Below are 18,763 nucleotides of genomic sequence, written 5' to 3' on the forward strand. Positions count from 1 at the left end.
GAATGAAATAGGCTTCCTGATGCTTTCCTGAACAGCAATAGTTTCCAGGAACTTTCGTAGTTTTTCATTTCTTGGACAAAAATTCAGGTTATTTCTTGGATAAAAAAGTTCTCAAGGCAATTTTTTGGACAGCAATAGGATTCTAAGTGAATTTTCGGACACCAACAGAATTTTGGGTGATATTTTCGAAAGTAATATATTTTCCTTCTCAGATAAAAGAAAAAAGGTTAAAAATAGTTTTTCTAACAATTTCTAGTGGATAGACAATTCAAAAGAAATAGTGTTAATAGAATTAACAGCAGTTCTTACGTAAACAATTTCTTGGACGGCACTACTTTTTTGAAAATAATTTTTATATAAATAATGCATGAACAATATTTGTACATGATAGATTCACAAGTATGATTTACAAAGAAAGTATGATTAACAAACAATCGAAGATAACAAGCTTGAGCACTAAATATCAACGATAAACAAACACAATGTATGTACTATATAATTACTGCAAGCGCACATGATAGAAATGTAGGTTTTTCATGCACACGTAAAACCCACGTTTAAAATCCATTCTCCTCCTATCATACATATTTGTTTCTTGTTTCCTGGTTTGCACGTGAATTCCATGGAAAAAAAAAAAATTTTTTTTGTTACTTCCCATTCAGAAATGGTTTTTTAGGTTAGTCGCATGCATGTGTATGTGTTCCGTATTCTAGTTTCATGTGCAAGAGTCGAACGTCCAGAGACCTCGGACAGCGAAAGTTACCACCAGCCCGTCAACCTGTGAACGTGGACAATAGAAAATAAATTCGGAAACCAGATGAAATCGCCTTTTTTTTCAAGTAAGGGGGAAAAATATATTAGGGAAGAGAGAAAATCGCATTCTCGTTGGTCTCGAGACTTTATGGAACAATACATAGTGAAAGCACAAAGAAAGTTAGCGACAGAAAAATGTGCAAATAAAATCACGTACAGTTTTCTACATGAATTATGCATATTTGTGTATAATATCTCCACACACAAAAAAAAAACAATATGGTCAGTTTTTGGTTCTGGTAAGAAAAACAACACGGAAATCAAAACCGAGTAAAACATTGGATGCTGGATTTGATAATGAATATTATTTATCATAATTATTATAACTTGTGTATGGTTTTATAGCTCATTTAATTAATTAAAAAAGAAAATATTTTTTGTGTATCCGTTTTTACGCATATCTAATGGTACTGAGTCCCCCCTGGGCATTTCAAGAGGTCTGCTTGTGTTGAACGCATTTCATGGGAATAATCACACCTCTTAAATATTTCAATGGGTGCCCAAATCAACGTGTTTGCAGTATTGAGCAAGCCATCTGTGTGTACATTTTTTATACACTAGGAACAGTGTACGAAGCCTCCTGCGCATTAAAGGACACAAGAGCCTCACACTTTGTTTTTGGAAAGGATACGTAAGCCTCCTACACATTTCGAGGAAGTGCTCAAAACTTGAAAGGTTGGGAATCACTGGTATAATACAGAAAAACTTGTCTAAGTTGGACTCATAAGTGCCCAACCTATGAGCATTTTTGAAGAAAATAAAGCAATATGTGTCACGCTTTTCTAATCGGAAAAAAAGGCACATACACTCAGTCATCCGAAAGAGGATGAATATCTCTCATTTATCGGAAGTCCCTCAACGATTTACTCGCTAGCACCCAAGAGTTATATATCACCAATACTAGTCATGAAATCTCGGCCGAGTCCCTATCATATGCAAGAGTTACCACAAGGGTGCTCTTCTGTTCTTCATTACAATGCTCGCTCTTAAATACGAAAACTAAGCTAGAACTCCTGCTGTCCTAAATTGAATAATAACAGAATTATCTGGTGCAATTCTTAAAATAGAATGGTTGTAGGTTTCAAACTGATAGGCATAATGAAAATGAACAATATATAATATGAGCCTAGTATTTTCATTCTGCGTGCCGGTAAAAATTCTATGTGCCAAAATACCGATTAGTATGTTTTTTGGTGTTTGCAAAATGTAATCAAGGGGAAAACATAAAAACAAAGTGACCGGTATTTTTGTGCATACAATTCACACCAGTATGCAGCATAAACACATTTAATATATGGTATGATAACACATTTTATTAGTTTTCATGCTGCGAACCAGTTTGAAACTGACAAACAACTTTAATTGAAAAATCATAACAGAGTTTAATTTTTATTTGATAGGTGGCAGCTAACGTCATATATTTTTGAGATGGATGTTTTCCCGATATTTTCGTACAGAGGAAAAATGTGCATAAAAATGTTCTTACATTCGATCGTAGAATTTTCATCGATTTCACACACTTTATGTACTGCCCTTATATACACTTTTATAAGGCCCTTATTTTTTATGTAGACTATATATGTATAAATTTTTACGTTTTTGCACAAATCATAATTTTTTCCTTCATGAATATTTATCAGGATATAACATTTGACTCTGGAAGTGAGGTTTCTCGTTTTCCAAAACAGCCCAGTTGCGCTTTATGTGGGCCCGGGCTGCTAAATATTAGTACCATGAAAATTTATCAAAATACGTTGACTTCACATTATCATCATGGCTGCCAAAGAAAGAGTTTCTGTGAAAAACTTCCCGCACGTGTGTAGGAACCACTTGCATCATCATCGATGATGATGGGGAAAAAAAAGGAAGTTTCTGAGGAGCATGTGATCGAAAAAAATGCATATCCAGTCGAAGTGTTCACATGCTGCGGACAATAGATTTGTTCAGCTCGGGTAAAAATTAACATTTCATGCGTGGTCTAGATCTTTGACCACCTGCTCATATCTCTTCGTTGAAATACCACCACCGGAACAACCGCGACCCTCGCTCTGTCCCGCCCCCCCCCCCATGCGATATAAGCTGGTTCGTCTCAGTAGACATGGGCCACGGTGGAAAAATCCAACGACATCCAAGACCAGCAAACAGCTCGCACCAGGCCAAACAGCCACAAGCCAACCAGCAGCAGAACTTCCCCACCCCAATTTACTGTACATAAAATGGCATATAAAGTACACAGATATGGGAAGCATGTGTGTGTGTGTGTGTGTTATATATACTTGGAGAGGTGGGCCATGTTCTGTGGTTAGAAAGAGGTAAAAAATCGTCAAAACTAACACATTTTTTTCCACTCAATGCCCTCCCCCCCACATTCTTTTATTGAGGCTTGTCCAAAGTTTCATAATCTCCTGATGGATAATAATAGCTGTAGACAGCTCTGAATATGTGAAAATTTATTCATCCAATAAATCTTTGAAACGCTTTTTCTCTACAAATACTTATGAAATAATTTATTTCTACTTTAATCTCCCGGAAAAAAGAAAGAAATGTAGATAAACAGCGGTATATAATATCCGTTTCAATGTTTTTAACATACAGTCCATGGATTATACGGTATATTTTTCCAGGATTTGGTACGGGCATTATTAATTCCCAAAATCATGAGTGTCCCATCAAGACCACTCAAACTTTGCACAGCCAGATTCTTCGCTTGGAATATATAAAAAATGCCCAAAGAAGTGTACCTGTACGACCCATAGTTCTCGAGAAAAGTATGACGTCATATCCGAAAAAAACAACAACTTTATTGGAAACATGAACGTCGGTATTTGCATATGTTTACATAGAAACATGTTCAAAATATTCACCGCGCATATTGAGGCATGCATGCGCGCGCCGTGGAATGACGTCAAGCCGTCGTTTGATATTTAGAAAGTTTGATATATAGCCACTACAATAGGGGTACTACAGGGGGTAAAACCCTTATCAAGTCGCCTTAGTTTGATATAGCACCGGCTATGAAGTCATACTTTTCTTACGCATTTTTCTCGAAGTCGTACACGTGCAGTTCTTTGGGCATTTTTTAATGTATTCCAAGCCAGGAATATCTGGCTGTGCAGAGCTTGGGCGGTCTTGATGGGACACCCTGTATACTTTGTTATGTAGATTTATCTATTCAAACTATCAATTATGACGATTAATCAGCTTTATCCTTCAATCTACATAAGGAATCAAATCAACCGTTATAACTGCAACCTAATATAACTGATCGTTATAACTGCAACCAAAAACCACGTGATTTTTCAGTAAATCTCCCGCAAATAAAAATAAAAATGGTGTTTACATTTCCACCCGAAAAACACGGAAGTATGTGTCTGCTTTCTTTTTTTTTGGACATTATCTTATTTTTGGTTGCTTCCAGTCAATCAATGGCTTCAAGCCAGGAGCTAATGTCCCATGAAGGTAACGGTAAAATTCTATTTTTTTCTCTTCTCTCACAATATACCCCTCGACGTACCACGCACATGAAAACTTGATCGTCCAGACACGATCGTTGAAGGTGTTTCAGAGATTAATGGCTTCTACTATATAACAGTGAAAAAAAAAAATTACTGAATGGAGACGGTTTTTGAACGATAATGGATAATCTCATCATCATCATCAGGTGTACCCTTCGTATTATTACGAGACCTGAACTTGCTCAAGTTTTATGTACACTTCGGATAGTGATACTTAAACTGTTATTACCTTCATTCGGATTCTTGTATCTATTAGTGATCACGTCGTCGTCGTAATACCTGCGAGTTCATTAAGAAAAGTGCAAGAAAGCGTTGATATAATATACGGCAGGGCGGTGGTCCGTTCCGCAATCCTTTTCATTTTACCGGAATAATCTGCGGCTTTTACGACCGTTTTATATTTATCTTACAATTGAGTTAAGCGTTAATGTAAAAGGCTGTGATGTGTCAATAACCTTATCTAGGAAATCCGAAAGCATATGCATTGTTTTATTATGTTACTGCTGATGTTTTGTTGAATCTTTTTTTTTTACGCATAAGGGTTCAATGAAAACTAAAAAAATGAATTCATGTGTAATTTATAATTGCATTTATTATTTCATCTCACGCGAGTAAGATTAATCATACTTTCAGTAATCAGATTGGTTGTCTAAAGTGTATTATAAATTTTCGATGAATTTAGAGATTTCGAGTGTAGCGTTGGAACTACTGTCTGTATTATGTGTGTTTTATACAGAGGTTCTTAGCCTGGGATCATATGCACCCCCCCCCCCTTCGTGGTCTTGGGATTTTCTAAGAGGTGGAGGGGGGAGCACGGTTGAAAATCAATTGAAAAGAAAGCGTTACAGGTGGTTAAAGTATCACAAAGGGCAGTTAAAAAATTTAATTTGAGGAAATGGAGCTTTAAAGTGAACTATGGTGGAAAAAATGTGTCTATGTTCAGAATCCATCAGAACTGCCTACAGATATTGAGCCATATTGATTTACGGACCTCTATCCGGAAGGAAGAACTTCATGTCCACGGGAGACACTATAGGATCAGAATAAGCTCACAGTATTAGATCTGGCACCATTTGAGAGTGAGTATATGATAGGAATCGAGATTCACCAAGGCTCTGTCATACTAGGTGATGTAAACACATTGTCTCGGAGGTGGGACCCGGGTACCTCCGTGAGTATATAAATATGGAAGCCGAAACTTACAGGTAGGTACGGGGTTCAAAAACTCATTTTTTCCGGATGACACGGACCATACACGACCCATGAAACCCTCCAAATTTAGAAAGAAGCTCACTGAACTCTAGCTCGGGTGGGTTCAGTAATTTATAGTGAGATCGGACTTATAAATTAATAAGAAAAAAATCAATCTAATAAAGGGTGAAAGATTCACATTCCTGGACGCGGGGCGAGGTGACATTGGATAAGACCGGGGTTCTTAATCTTTTGTGTTCCACCGACCCAATAACCTCTTCGTTCCAGAGATACATATATGTGTACCTTAATTTTATCGGTTTTTAAATGGTTTTAATGATTCTTTTTTCAAGTTAAGACAACGTATGCGTAAGGGTACCCACCTCAAATGGTAATAGTAAAGATATCGACCCAAATCAATTAGTTGATTAATTTTTTTCAACATTTTTTTCTTTTTAAAGGGTATTTTGACACCTAATAAACACAAATCAGTCGAAAAAAAATTTAATGGTTAGTTTTGTCTCAGGTTTGAAGAAGATAAGACGAAGGTCTCGCCCCCCCCCAATGAATAATGTGAAAAAATAATAATAAGCACATAGTATATATATAATGTGAAAACAATAAGTTAATTGCTCTCATCGAAACTCACGGAGCCCTCGTTAAGAAACACTCAGGTAAGGAAAGAAAGAAAAATGGTCTAAAGAGGGCTATGGGTGAAAAAGGGGTGAGAGACACACCATGGGTGCATAAACGCCTGCGCGTGGACCAATTGCATCATTTCAAAAATTGTATCCTGCACGTAAAGAAATATACCAGTTGCCTGCCAGGCTCTTGCTAGGAAGGTTCCAGAACTCAAGCATCAATCATCAAAAATGGAAACATTTATTTTTGATTATGCTCTGCACCGTTCACATGACCCGGGTAGATCGATATGAAGCACCACCACAAGGAATCAAATCGTGCCCGTTGCTTGTCTTATAACTAGTCATCCTGTTCGCATTACTCCCGAAATCAGAGTGTCACACGAGTGTGGACCGATCTTGATGGACAAGAATTAATACATGCTTGTGTAACGTGGAAGTTACTCATAAGGAGCTACTTTGCCCCGAAAATAACAAAATTGTTTCTTTATGAGTAAAAGAGTTGGCCACTCCTAGAAAACTGGCGGAAGACCAAATAATTTGAAGCCCAATAAATTTCCATGGAGAACGATACTATACACGCGAAACACCCTCGATTAACCTCATACCGAAATGTATCCTTGGTGAACGCTAATTAAAAAAAAAACCCATTTATTATAGTAGATCATAATTAACTAGGAATCGGAACCAATTTCAAGCTCATACCAAAACTGTAATTACAGTGGATCATACAACAGTAAGTTACGGAAATTACGCAGCGATCTCGTAAAAATGCAAAGAATTTTCGAAATTGAAAAGTAATAATACTCCGGAAAATATAATAGTACTATTCGGCCATTCCGAACATCCCCACCCTTATACTTCCGTGTAGGGCACCCGGTGAAATTCTAGGTAGCCATTTTACGGCGGCATCAGGTTAAAAACATTATAATGGATTTCGGTGCTCTAATGACCACTTATGTCTTTGACCGAAACCGGAAGCTTTTTAGACCGGCGACATTCCCAGATCGCATATGCGTGAGCATCGAACGAAACACAAACATCGCATTGGGTCAATCTATATTTTCAGTACATGATAGCTTGATAAAAGTATTTACTAGCAATCCGTGCCAAGAAACCAGAAATTTCAGCCATTTACATACGAGAAAGAGATTTTTTTTTTATCAAATATTTTCGCTGCAGAATCATTACTATACAGGGTGATTCAAATTGCTTGTCCTCGGGACTATCTCTGCAACCGTTGAAATAAAGTAGGCCTGAATGTCCAATTACAAAAAGGCTTCAAAAAATGTAATTTTTTTGAGGAATAGTGATTTTTCAAAATTGGTGTAAATTTTGTACCCAACAGTGTCTCTCTCTCTCTCTCTCTCTCACACACACTGTCAAGTAGCCATTCTATTTATAATTTTTTCATCAACAGATTTTTTAAACTTGCTTCAACAATTGTTCAATTAATGCTAAGGGAATGTCCTTCTCCCCCAGCCATTTTTGAAATTTTAGAATAACTTTCTAGCTTAAAGCATTATTTTTTTCAATGATATATAATTTTAGGATCCATATACTTTCATGTTTCATCTTTTTCATAATTTTAAATATATTTTATCGATACTTTATAACAAATAAAATAATTTTCCCCAGCTTTTTTTTTTCATTTGTGACATTTGGGGAAACATTAGTTCACGTCCTACAACACCAGTTGCCACACATCAAATTTTGTATTGAAAAGGTTAAGAAGTATAAATACTTGAGGTTATTTTTAAATCAATTAGAATTGTAAATTTATCCACAATTTAGATTTATTCAGGAAAAAAGAAGTGAGCGTTTAATAAATTAAATGTCCTTTCTCATGGCTACTTTTTTTTTTGTGAGAAATACATAACTGAAAGTTATTTTAAATTTACCCATGTTTCAGTTTAGAGTTATCTATTATTTATAAAAAGCACATGTTTTCAACATGCTTAGTTTTTTTATCAGTGTCGCAAAACGTGTAAAAATATCTTTCTCCTGGTATTAAGTAACCAGAGGGAAAGTTTGAGCATAAGTTTTTGGGAGAAAAAAGTAAATAATACAAATTTCTTGGTTGCACATGAAGCTGATGTAATGTTTCATCTAAAGACTTTGCTTTGGAAATGCAACTCGTGCTCTAGTAAAACAGAGGCGAATGAGAAATCTGTTGTCCCCATAAAATTGACAAAAAAGAGCGAGAAACACACACACATAAAATTAATAAATAAATAAATAATAAAAATGCAATTGACAAAAATATTTTTCAGAATATCAGAGAGTGCTTGTTCAAGTTGGAAATAAATTAGTAAAATATACACATGTTGCGAGTGTCAAGCAAAAATATCAAGTCAAGCGCTGTAATAGACAAAATGCCACGTCGAATTTGCCTCTCTTAAAACATGGTTGAACTTGTGTTTCTCACCATTAAAATTTCGAAGAAACACATTTCGCCGCTGACTATATTTTATTTTTCAGCAGGTAAAGAAGTGTTCTTAAGGATTTTTTTTGGGATTTTGTTGTTGACATTTATTTTGATAATTCTTTTTCACTTTTTTGTCTAATTTCGTGAGAATAGCCCATGCATAACCCCCCCCCCCCCCTCCCGTGCCAAAACGTCCAGTTAGCGCAATCTAGATCACGCTTCGAAAGTCATTTGCAAAGAACTCCAAATGTTAAAATGCAACATTTATGACGATGTTTGACTGAAATTTTCAGCATTCATCCCTAATGTGATTCGCAAATTGCGAAAACGTAAATTAAATTTAAAAAAAAATTATAAAAAAGTAATTGTCACTTTGTAACTAAAACGAAAAAACAGTTTTACTCTTGAATTACCCCATATACGATCACGAACGACATATTTCGTCCAAATGCCAGTGGAATAAATTCAGTCCAGTTCTCTGTGTTAGATAATGAGGTAGGATAATGTTAGGGTAGATAATGCAAAATACCGATGCTTTTAAACATTCGCGAAAACTGAAAACTAATATGTTGTTCAAAAATATATTGAAGGTGATTTTGAGCCAAATATACAGTAAATATCGTTGTAGATGTTTAAAAATACCGTTACAGACAGATTTATCGTAGTAAATAGAGGAGTTGATTATTAGACTATAGGCAATTCCAAACAAGATTTGAAGAAAAAAAAAATATCTATAAAGGGATTTATCGTTATATCGAGCGTGGTTGTAGCGAGGTTTTACTGCATTTCAAATCGCCTCACGTTCACTAAAGAAGAGTATTTCTCCACATTTTATATAATCAATTTGAAATTAATATATACGTTTTAAAAAAATGAGTTATGATCATCCTGTAGAATTTTTTCCTGTATAAGAGATGAATAGAGAGAAAACCCCGCCTCTCTCTCAGCTCTAAGAGGATGCAATAATTGGGATTAGACGCGGAAATGATGAATAGAAAGCTATAATAATGATAAAGATGTAACACACCTTTAAATGGGAAGGTGAGAAGACCTACGCATGACATGTTTCCATAATCAGCGTGATTCAGTTATTCAACCCTACGTACGTCACTTCGATAAAAAAAATTGGTGCATCGGATCATATTTTTATTCATATACTGTCCCATATTTCATTTGTGTTACGGGCTATAAATATTTTGCTGTGAATATTAACTATTAATTTTATTTGAAATAACACGTATCTCGTCGAGGGATCGTCGGTGCGCTAAGCCCTCGGTGAATGACTTCCTGTGGTAGTAATGTATGTTACGGTCGCCATCTTGTTGCCACCGTTTCTGTTGTACCTCCGGTCAGGAGACATTTCAACAAGTATCGAACTCGCGAGACCTTTGGACATACTTTGGTACTGTAGGCCAGTGATTCTCAACCTGTGGAACCCCTCGGTCCGGTTTTATTTGATTTCGTCAGTAGGAGGCCTGGCCAAGCACACGAGTGATGGGAATGAATGGAGAGAAATGTTGATAAAACTCGGGCTGAATTCCCCCCCCCCTCAAAAAATTGACCAGTATACAAGGGGACTCGGTCAATTGCCTACAAAATAGAAAGGTTTGATTTATTAACGTGTTCTGGCAGTAGGTCGATTGTCCTCAGTCTGATTTTCGTCATTGTAGTTGGGATGGGGGAGGTTTGGAGCTTTTCAAATATTTTATTTCAGTAACTAGTAATCATATGTAAAATTTATGGGCAGTTCGGTTGAGAAACTGGAATAGCGTACAAAATGTATTGAGGCGAGTGACAAAAGAAAAGTTTTATTAGCGCTCTCTTCTGTTGAATTAAAACACTAATTTCTGAATTATAGGAATATGTTCATCTCCTTTCTCGGAAAAATTTCTGTGTTGTAAGAGTTACTATTTTTAATAAAATTTATTGGAATTGAGCTCAATCATAGAAAAATTTGATGCAATAAAATATCGGTTAATAACTTTTTTATTTTATTGCTGTAGATGAATTTCATTTTTTCTCGCGTTAGTTTCGGTTTCAGTTTCTTCGCGTACCAAAATGAATTAGTTTCGGTTTTTAGCGTCAACTATCTTTGAAATCGGATATTATTTTCTAATTTTTACGTGTATTATTTCTGGTAATATTTTTTTTTCACTTTCTATCCTTTTTTTTTTCATTCAAGGGATTAATTTCTTAGTAACTTACAAAACAATTGATTATTTGATAAGTTTTGCCCACTTATGAAATAATCGGATACAGTTAAATATCTGTCAATACGATGTTTCTCCTGCCTTCACATTAACTTAAACCATTAAAATAAAGTTAAAAACCTTGGTGCAAACGACCTGTCTTTCTGAAATTGAGGTGCGGGCAATCAACTCATTTTTTCAGAAGAACGATTCAGCGTGAGGGCAATCCAACTACACCTTGCATAAGCCGACCCTCCCAATACGGGCAATCACGCTTCACGTGATTAATTGGCTCCATGAAATCATAGCGTAAAGTGAGTTGAATTCAACATGGGTAAGATAGGGATTAAGATTTTCTTCAGAGAAAGATAAAAAAAATGAACTAAGTTCCAGCAGCAAAATAATTTTTTTAAATGAATTAAATTCAATTTTTTAAATAAATCTCGAGAATTAAAGCTATACATGAATGAATTTAATTAATACTTTCTACTTCTGTCTTCAGTAGGTACTTCTGATTAATTTTAGTGTGAGTGTGGATGTTTTCTTTCCTGAATAGCCTGGTATGATAGGCGGATACCTTTTTAATAAAACGTCGATATTAAGGTGACAAGCTGCATTCTTCCTCTCTATGAAAACTTCAGTAGAATTTCCCGAGAATTCTGAATATTCCCTCGCAAATATGACAATTATAGTTTCAACAGGATCTTTTTCTTTGATTAAAGTTCTGATAGCATTGTCTGATAGCATTGTCAATGTTATCAAAACATGTTAATTAGTGAGATCTGGTGAATTGGATTTGATCTTTGTCCTCCCCCCCCCCCCTCCCCATCCGTCTCATCTAAATTACAGAATCCAACGGCTTTTGTCATTTCAACTACGACATACCTTCAATTTTCATGCCCATTTTCAAGAACAGGTCTAATTTCGCAGGTTACGATTTCTAAAATTGAATATTCAAAATCACGTTATAGCGAAATCGCATAAAGTGAGATCGTGTAAAGCGAGAGTTACCTGTATATGAAAGATTTTCTAAACAAAAAAATTCGGTTTATACACGAGTATATACGGTACATGTTAAATCAATAAAAAATATCATGGAATTCCACACCATACATCTATTTGCCTACTTGCAATCTCTTTAAAACCATATATTTCGTGTTTTTGATAGCCATCGGGTGAGAGTAATTCTTTACAGTCGATCCAGACAATTAAGCAATATCCTAAGATGTGAGCAAAAAAACTTTTCCCCCATCATTCCCAGATAGATAAACATGCCTGATAAGAATCTTATGAAGAATGAGACATAATACGACACGCCTCTGCGTATATGATGATCCCACATACTATAAGCAATAACGGTCAGCGTTTCCTCGGCGTGCAGTTCGTGTATACTCAATCGGGAGCAAACAAAAAACAAACAAACAATCATGTGTGTGTGAATATATATACACCTTCAGAAATCCTTTAGACACGGAAGGAATTAAGTAAACCACCTAGACTATAGGCATCGCTGAATATTCCGAGGAATCCGTCTGTACCATATATTCCATCGTCCCCCAGAGCGAAACTCGTGAGTATTTTGCTCGGTTGTATATTTTATCACGAGTAATATTAGAAAAAGAACAAAAAAACTGGGACTTAATCTCGGTATACATATATAAGACTACAATCTTGAGATACCCACACGTTTTGACACTAGGAAATGTTAGTTGAAAATTAGGTCTCTTCAAAATGTAAGAATAAAAAAAAAAATAAACATGGAAATCGTGCTTCCATTGTCGGTCATTATTTTAAATGAACATCTCGTAGAGGGATGGATAATCTTTTGTTCTTGGTGTAGTTTTGCTGCTGGTTTATTATCTATGATATAGTGATGTTTATGAATAAATGCGGGTTCTCTCCGTTGATTGGGTTTTTAATCCCCCATTTTCTCTCTCTTTCGTATCTAGATTACGTATACAAAAGGTTTGCTTCCCTTATACTTCGATATAAATCTCTTAGTTTTATAATTATATCGCCAACGGTAGCTCTTACAGACTGACACCATCTTGTTGAATATCATAAACATTCGTTAGGTGTTATAGTATGGGGTTTTTTCATGTGTGTAAGATTCTCTTATAAGAACACAGTGAAGTTGTTTTAGTTAATTACTTATTTAGAAAGATCTGTGTCAAGGAAAAATTTTTTTTGTTAATTTTAACATTTTCTATAAAACAATAGGAAATTATATATAGTTGAATATTTTGCATATGGAGTAAAAAAAAGTGTCTTCTCTTATTTTTTTTAGAAATATTTTGGATTAATTAACTTATGGTTCATTAGTTTGTTTTGACCTTTTGATATTCGATATATATCACTTTTATTAGTTTCTGTTTAGTAAATGTTGGATAAAAATCGTATTAAAAGAAGAAACAATCATATTATTGACTATAACATTCGCTGAATCTTACGTACGTTCGAAGAAACTCTTGGCTCCAGAGAAAATAGGCAATGAATGCTGCAGTGTTTTCATAACAACTTGTATGGAATTAAATTTTGAACTTTTCTCCAAAATTACAATTAAATCAGAGATTATTCAACTGCAAAAAAGCTTATAGACCAAACTATAAATATATAACCACACTATGAAATTCATAAATTTTTATCTTTTTGTAGATTCTAACATACAAAGGCATTGCTTTCTTCATATTTTGATATAAATCAATTTTTTTTTTAAATTCTACCCAACGGTAGCTTTAACAAACTGACACCATGTTTAGAGAGATATAGATGGCTTTTTTCTCAGCCAGAGATATCAAGGAAACAGTTATTTTCCGGATATTATGCTGAGGTGAGCTCGGAAAGAAAAGTCATCACGTCTCCGCCGGGACTCGAACCCAGGAAAATAACTGTTTCCTTGATATCTCTGGCTGAGAAAAAAGCCATCTATATCTCTCTAAACCGTCCCACCCGGGGGCCATTTCCTGAAGTTAAGAGAGGCTACTAATGCCTCTACTTCAGCGCCTCACGACACAGTGCGTGAAATTAGGAAGGCAGATTCATGTGTCTCCAGTGGTGTAGATGGTAGCATGCTTGTCCGGTATGCAAGAGGGCCTGGGTTCGAGTCCCGGCGGAGACGTGATGACTTTTCTTTCCGAGCTCACCTCAGCATAACATCCGGAAAATAACCGTTTCCTTGACACCATGTTGTTTAATATCATAAACGATAGTGCCCCAAACTTTTTGCTCCACATCGTCCCCTTTTTCAGAAATTTTTTTTCTCTCATCGCCCCCAACTCAAGAGAATCCATAGAATCCTATATTATAAACGTAGCTTCTATCTCCCCCTGGAATATTCCATCTCCCACCAGGGGCGATATTGCCCATTTTGGGAAACATTGTCATAAACGTTCGAGAGGTGTTCTAGTATGGGTATTTTTCCTATAGATTCTTTTCAAACAGTGACATTGTTGTCTTAGTTAATTATGTATTTGGAAAAATGTGTGCAAACGAACTTTTTGTATTAATTTCATCATTTTTTTGAAACAAATAGGAAACTGTTCATTTTTATTATATAATATTTTGTATTTAAAATAGAAAACTTTGCGTGTCTTCTGTTGGGGGTAGGTGCACGCAAATTTGGAGAAAAAACAACATATTTTTTCAATTTTTTAATATTATAAAGCTTTCTGCGTCTAAGGCCGGGATTACACTATCAAAGTGTAATAAAAAAACTTTTACACAACTTGAAAAAAGACAACCAATAATCCCATTGATTACATTCGCTCGAATGTAAGCGATACGCTTATTGGTTACATTTTCCAAATTTTGGAAATGAAACTTTTTTAGTGTAATCCCAGTCTAATACTGGCTTAATTGCGGTCGAGTTGTTTTCTGACTGCTCTAGAAATATTTTTTAAACTATTTTAATATGAAATTCTGGCAGACATCACATATGATAATGTTTTCCTTTAAAATGCTCTTTCTCAACCCTATATTTGTTGTCAGATAAGGAACATTTTGTCAAACACCACTTGTTGAAATGTCTTGAAACTTTGTTTCTCTCTCAGCCCTTAGGTGTTACATGCTTCGGCGGGATGATCTCTTATCAAAATGATTTAGAGGAACTTTATGGCATAAAATATGAATTAATTTTAGTGATTTTTGAAAAATTTGCATGTTAATGTTGTATCTCATTTTTAAAAACAAAACACCACAAAAGTTTTTAGAAAAAAAAATTGAATGCCTAAAATGAATAGAAAATTTTTAAATGTTCCAGGAGATGTTTCCAATTAGAAGGCATGGGAAGCCAAGAGATCGTGCAACTTTATCCCCTCCCTCTCTAAATAGTTTTTAATAGTTTGGAATAAGTAGGTTATGGATCGTTAGTTTGTTTTGATCTAGCATATTCACTATATATCTATTTTATACATTTTTGCTAAGTAAATGATAGATAATTATTTTCTTAAAAGAAGAAGCATCATATTATTGTTTAGAACATTTAGTAAATCTTGCGTACGTTTGAAAAAACTCTTGGTATCAGATAAAATAGGAAATCAATGCTACAAGTACTGAATAAAATTTCTTATATATATATATATGAATAAAAAATAATTCGACAAGTCTATTTTTTTTCTAATGCTAACACCAACGATTGCTCTGGTAGGCATAATGTTGGATAGACATAATATGGCATAATCTTGTTAAACATCATAATATCACAACCATTCATAAGATGTTTCAATGTTTTTCTTTCCATGGTATAAATTAACTGATAAAATAGTGATGCTGTTGTCTTGATTAATCACTTATTTACGAAAATCTGTGCCAATGAACTTCATTTATTAGTTTCAATTTTTTTCTCCCGAAAGAATGAGAAATAATTTGATTTTTTTCTTTTACATCTAAAATGGAAGATATTTCTGAATTTTCTCATTTTTCAGATATTTTGGCCTAATTATATATATAACTTAATCTATTATAGTTCATCAGTTTGTTGTGACTTTTCATATTCTTGGATTTTAGAGAAAAGAGTTAACACTGCGCAAAAAAAAAAAGAATTTTTCTCCCATGTTTTTAAAGAAATTTTAATGGTTTTATAGGGTATATTAAGGTTGCTAATTCCGAATCTGGCGTTGTTTTTGGTCAGATTAGCTCTAATTTTCAAGATAAAGTGAAAATTAAATTTCAATGGTAATACATAAGCACCATACAAATCCCATTTGTGAGTATGCATTATCTCAAAAACTAGAGCCGATTCGTCAAATCTAATGCCAGATTCGGAATGAGCGCCCCAAAATGAGTAAAATCACTGAAATATCTTTGCCGATGATTTACTGTATTTATTTATAATCCACAGATTCAATGTGATTTGTACGCTGCTTATGTATTACCATTGAAAAATTTAACTTTGATTTTATCTCAACACAAATTTTGTCTCTAGAGCCAATCTGACAAAATCGATACCAGATTCGGAATCAGCAATCCACAAAATGATCCTAAAATCACCGAAATGTCTTCGTGAACAAAATCAATGCTGAGCAGTGCAGCCAATCTATGGCTACAGTGTTTTTATAACAATTCATAAGGAATTAAATTCGAACTTCTTTGAAGAATTTCTAATATTTAAATTAAATAACATTAAATTGCCAAAAAAAGTCGCACCATGCTATAATTTTTTTTTTTCTAGTTGTGTTTTTGTGGATAAATAGAAACAATTGCTTTCTGTTTTTTTGCATTCCGATATAAATCTATTTTTTCAATTCTACTCGCGACGGTAGCTCTTACAAACTAGCACTATCTTGTTGAGCATCATACACATTCGTGAGGTGTTTGGTATTGGGTTTTTTCCTATGGATTTCCTAATGAAAAGGTGACTTTGTTGTCTCAGCTGATTAACTATTCAGAGATCTGTGTCAAGGAACTTCTTTAATTAATTTTAATAACTTTTTTTCAAACAATGGGAAATTATGCATAATAATTTTCTACCTGAAATAGACTTTTTATAACGTTTTTAGATTTTATAGAGACAGTTTATCTTAACTTAATAATGGTTCATTAGTTTGTTTTGACCTTAGGAATTCTTGTACGTATTGAAGAGAAAATAGGAAATGAATGATACTCTTTTTCACAACGCTTTTTATGGAATTAAATTTGAAACTTCTGTCGGATTTATAATTATGTATTTCCATTTCATCATTGTTGTTACAATTTAAATCGGAGATGATTGAATTTCAAAACGGTTTACAGACATTATACTATGATATAAAATTCCTTTCTTGCTATTTTTGTGAGGCCTAATGCATGTAAACAGGATTGTTTCCCTCATATATTTGGATATAAATCTTTTCTTTTTTTTAATTCTATGGCCAACAGTAGCACTTACAGACTGGCACCATCACGTGGAATGTCAAAAACGCATATGTTACGGTAAATGTGATAAATTCCTTTATTATGCATAATCACCGAGCATTTTGGTAAGTTTAATAAATTTCCCTAAATTAATCACTTTTACCGGAGATTATACATAATACCCAAGCGTCGCGACCCTCACCGGTAGTTCTATATGATATATAGCCATGATATTTCGTACAATCATTGTATCATTATATAGGGGTACGATCGTAAAAATCGTGTTATCATTATAGCGGGGTCTAACTGCATTCATCACACATACTAGACTCATTTGGATTTTTTTTCTCACACTTTTAAAATTCGCAGATTGAATTAAGATATTATGCACAATCACAGATAAAGGCGATGAATTTCAAGTATTTATCAAATTTTTTAACGACACTTGGTTATTATGCAGTCACCGGTAAAAGTGGTAATGTTTTCAGTATTAATGAAATTTACCAACGACGCTTGGTTATTATGCATATTCGCCGGTAAAAGCAATGAATTTATCAATCTATTAAGACGACTGGTAAGTATACATAATAACAACCAGCTATTATGTATAATAACCGATTCATCACATTCACCGTAAGATATACATTCGTGCACGGTTTCAATATGTTTGTTTTTATTTGTGTAGATTCTCTTGTATAAAACACCGCGGCCGTTGTTTTAGCTGATTAATTATTCAGAAAGATCTGTGTCAAAGAACTTGTTAAACTATTTTAATCATTTTAAACAATGGGGAATTATATACCCACAACTTATCGTTTTGTATCTAAAAAAATGTATATCATTCTCCCCTTAATTTTTAGTAATAGTTTGGCTTTGGCTTAATTAACTTACGGTTCATTAGTTTGTTTTGACCTTTCACACTGGTTACATCTATTTCATTCGTTTTTGGTCGGTGAATGTTCCATAATAGTATAAAAAACTGAATTAATACGTGCAGCATTACTATATTTTTACTTAATCTTAGTACTTTCATAGAAAATCTAGGTGTCAGAGAACGTAGGAAATCAATCCTGAAATGCTTTCATAAAATTTTATACCTAATTAAATTTTTTAATAAAGTTCTCTCGAGAATCGTAATTTAAACGAGAGATTATTTAACTGCAAAAAACGGCTTCCAGTCATCATACCATACTATATATATAAAATTCCCTTCTTGTTATCATTTTATTCCCGAATTTATATATGCACGGTAAATGCAATATTCGATTTTATTACACATCCGTGTTTCTTCTTCAAACGAACACATATTACAGAAAAAATAAATAAATGTTATTCCACTTTACAGGTATAACCAGATCATGCGTGTAACAAGAATATACTATACTTTACTCTTCAAGAGAATATTTATATAGCCAAAGTCATTTGACCCGAAGTATCCAATTAGCCACTTTCCTCTAATGATTCCGCTTTTTTTTTGCTAAAAAGCGTTTTTTTAATGCTTTATTCATTTCGTTTTCGGTTATCCAGCTCAAAAAGCCATCATCTTACAAAAAAATGACTCTTTTATAGTCCTATTCAAATGGATTTATTTATTAAGCTTGGACTGGTCCACACCTGGACTGTTTTCATGCAGATTTCGAAGAAAAAAGAAACGTG

General features: G+C 34.2%; 1 protein-coding gene across 1 annotated transcript in view; it reads right to left on the reverse strand.

The window, feature by feature from the left end:
- The window catches only part of Cad96Cb (protocadherin Fat 4-like Cad96Ca), a 113,027-nt gene that overhangs the window by 65,533 nt on the left and 28,731 nt on the right, over window positions 1-18,763 (reverse strand). The gene's annotated exons all lie outside the window — the stretch shown is intronic.

The sequence above is a fragment of the Pholcus phalangioides genome, unplaced genomic scaffold, assembly GCF_987345545.1.
Source record: "Pholcus phalangioides strain wild (caught in Gottingen) unplaced genomic scaffold, Ppha-v1.0 ptg000022l_1, whole genome shotgun sequence".
NCBI classification, from domain to species: domain Eukaryota; kingdom Metazoa; phylum Arthropoda; class Arachnida; order Araneae; family Pholcidae; genus Pholcus; species Pholcus phalangioides.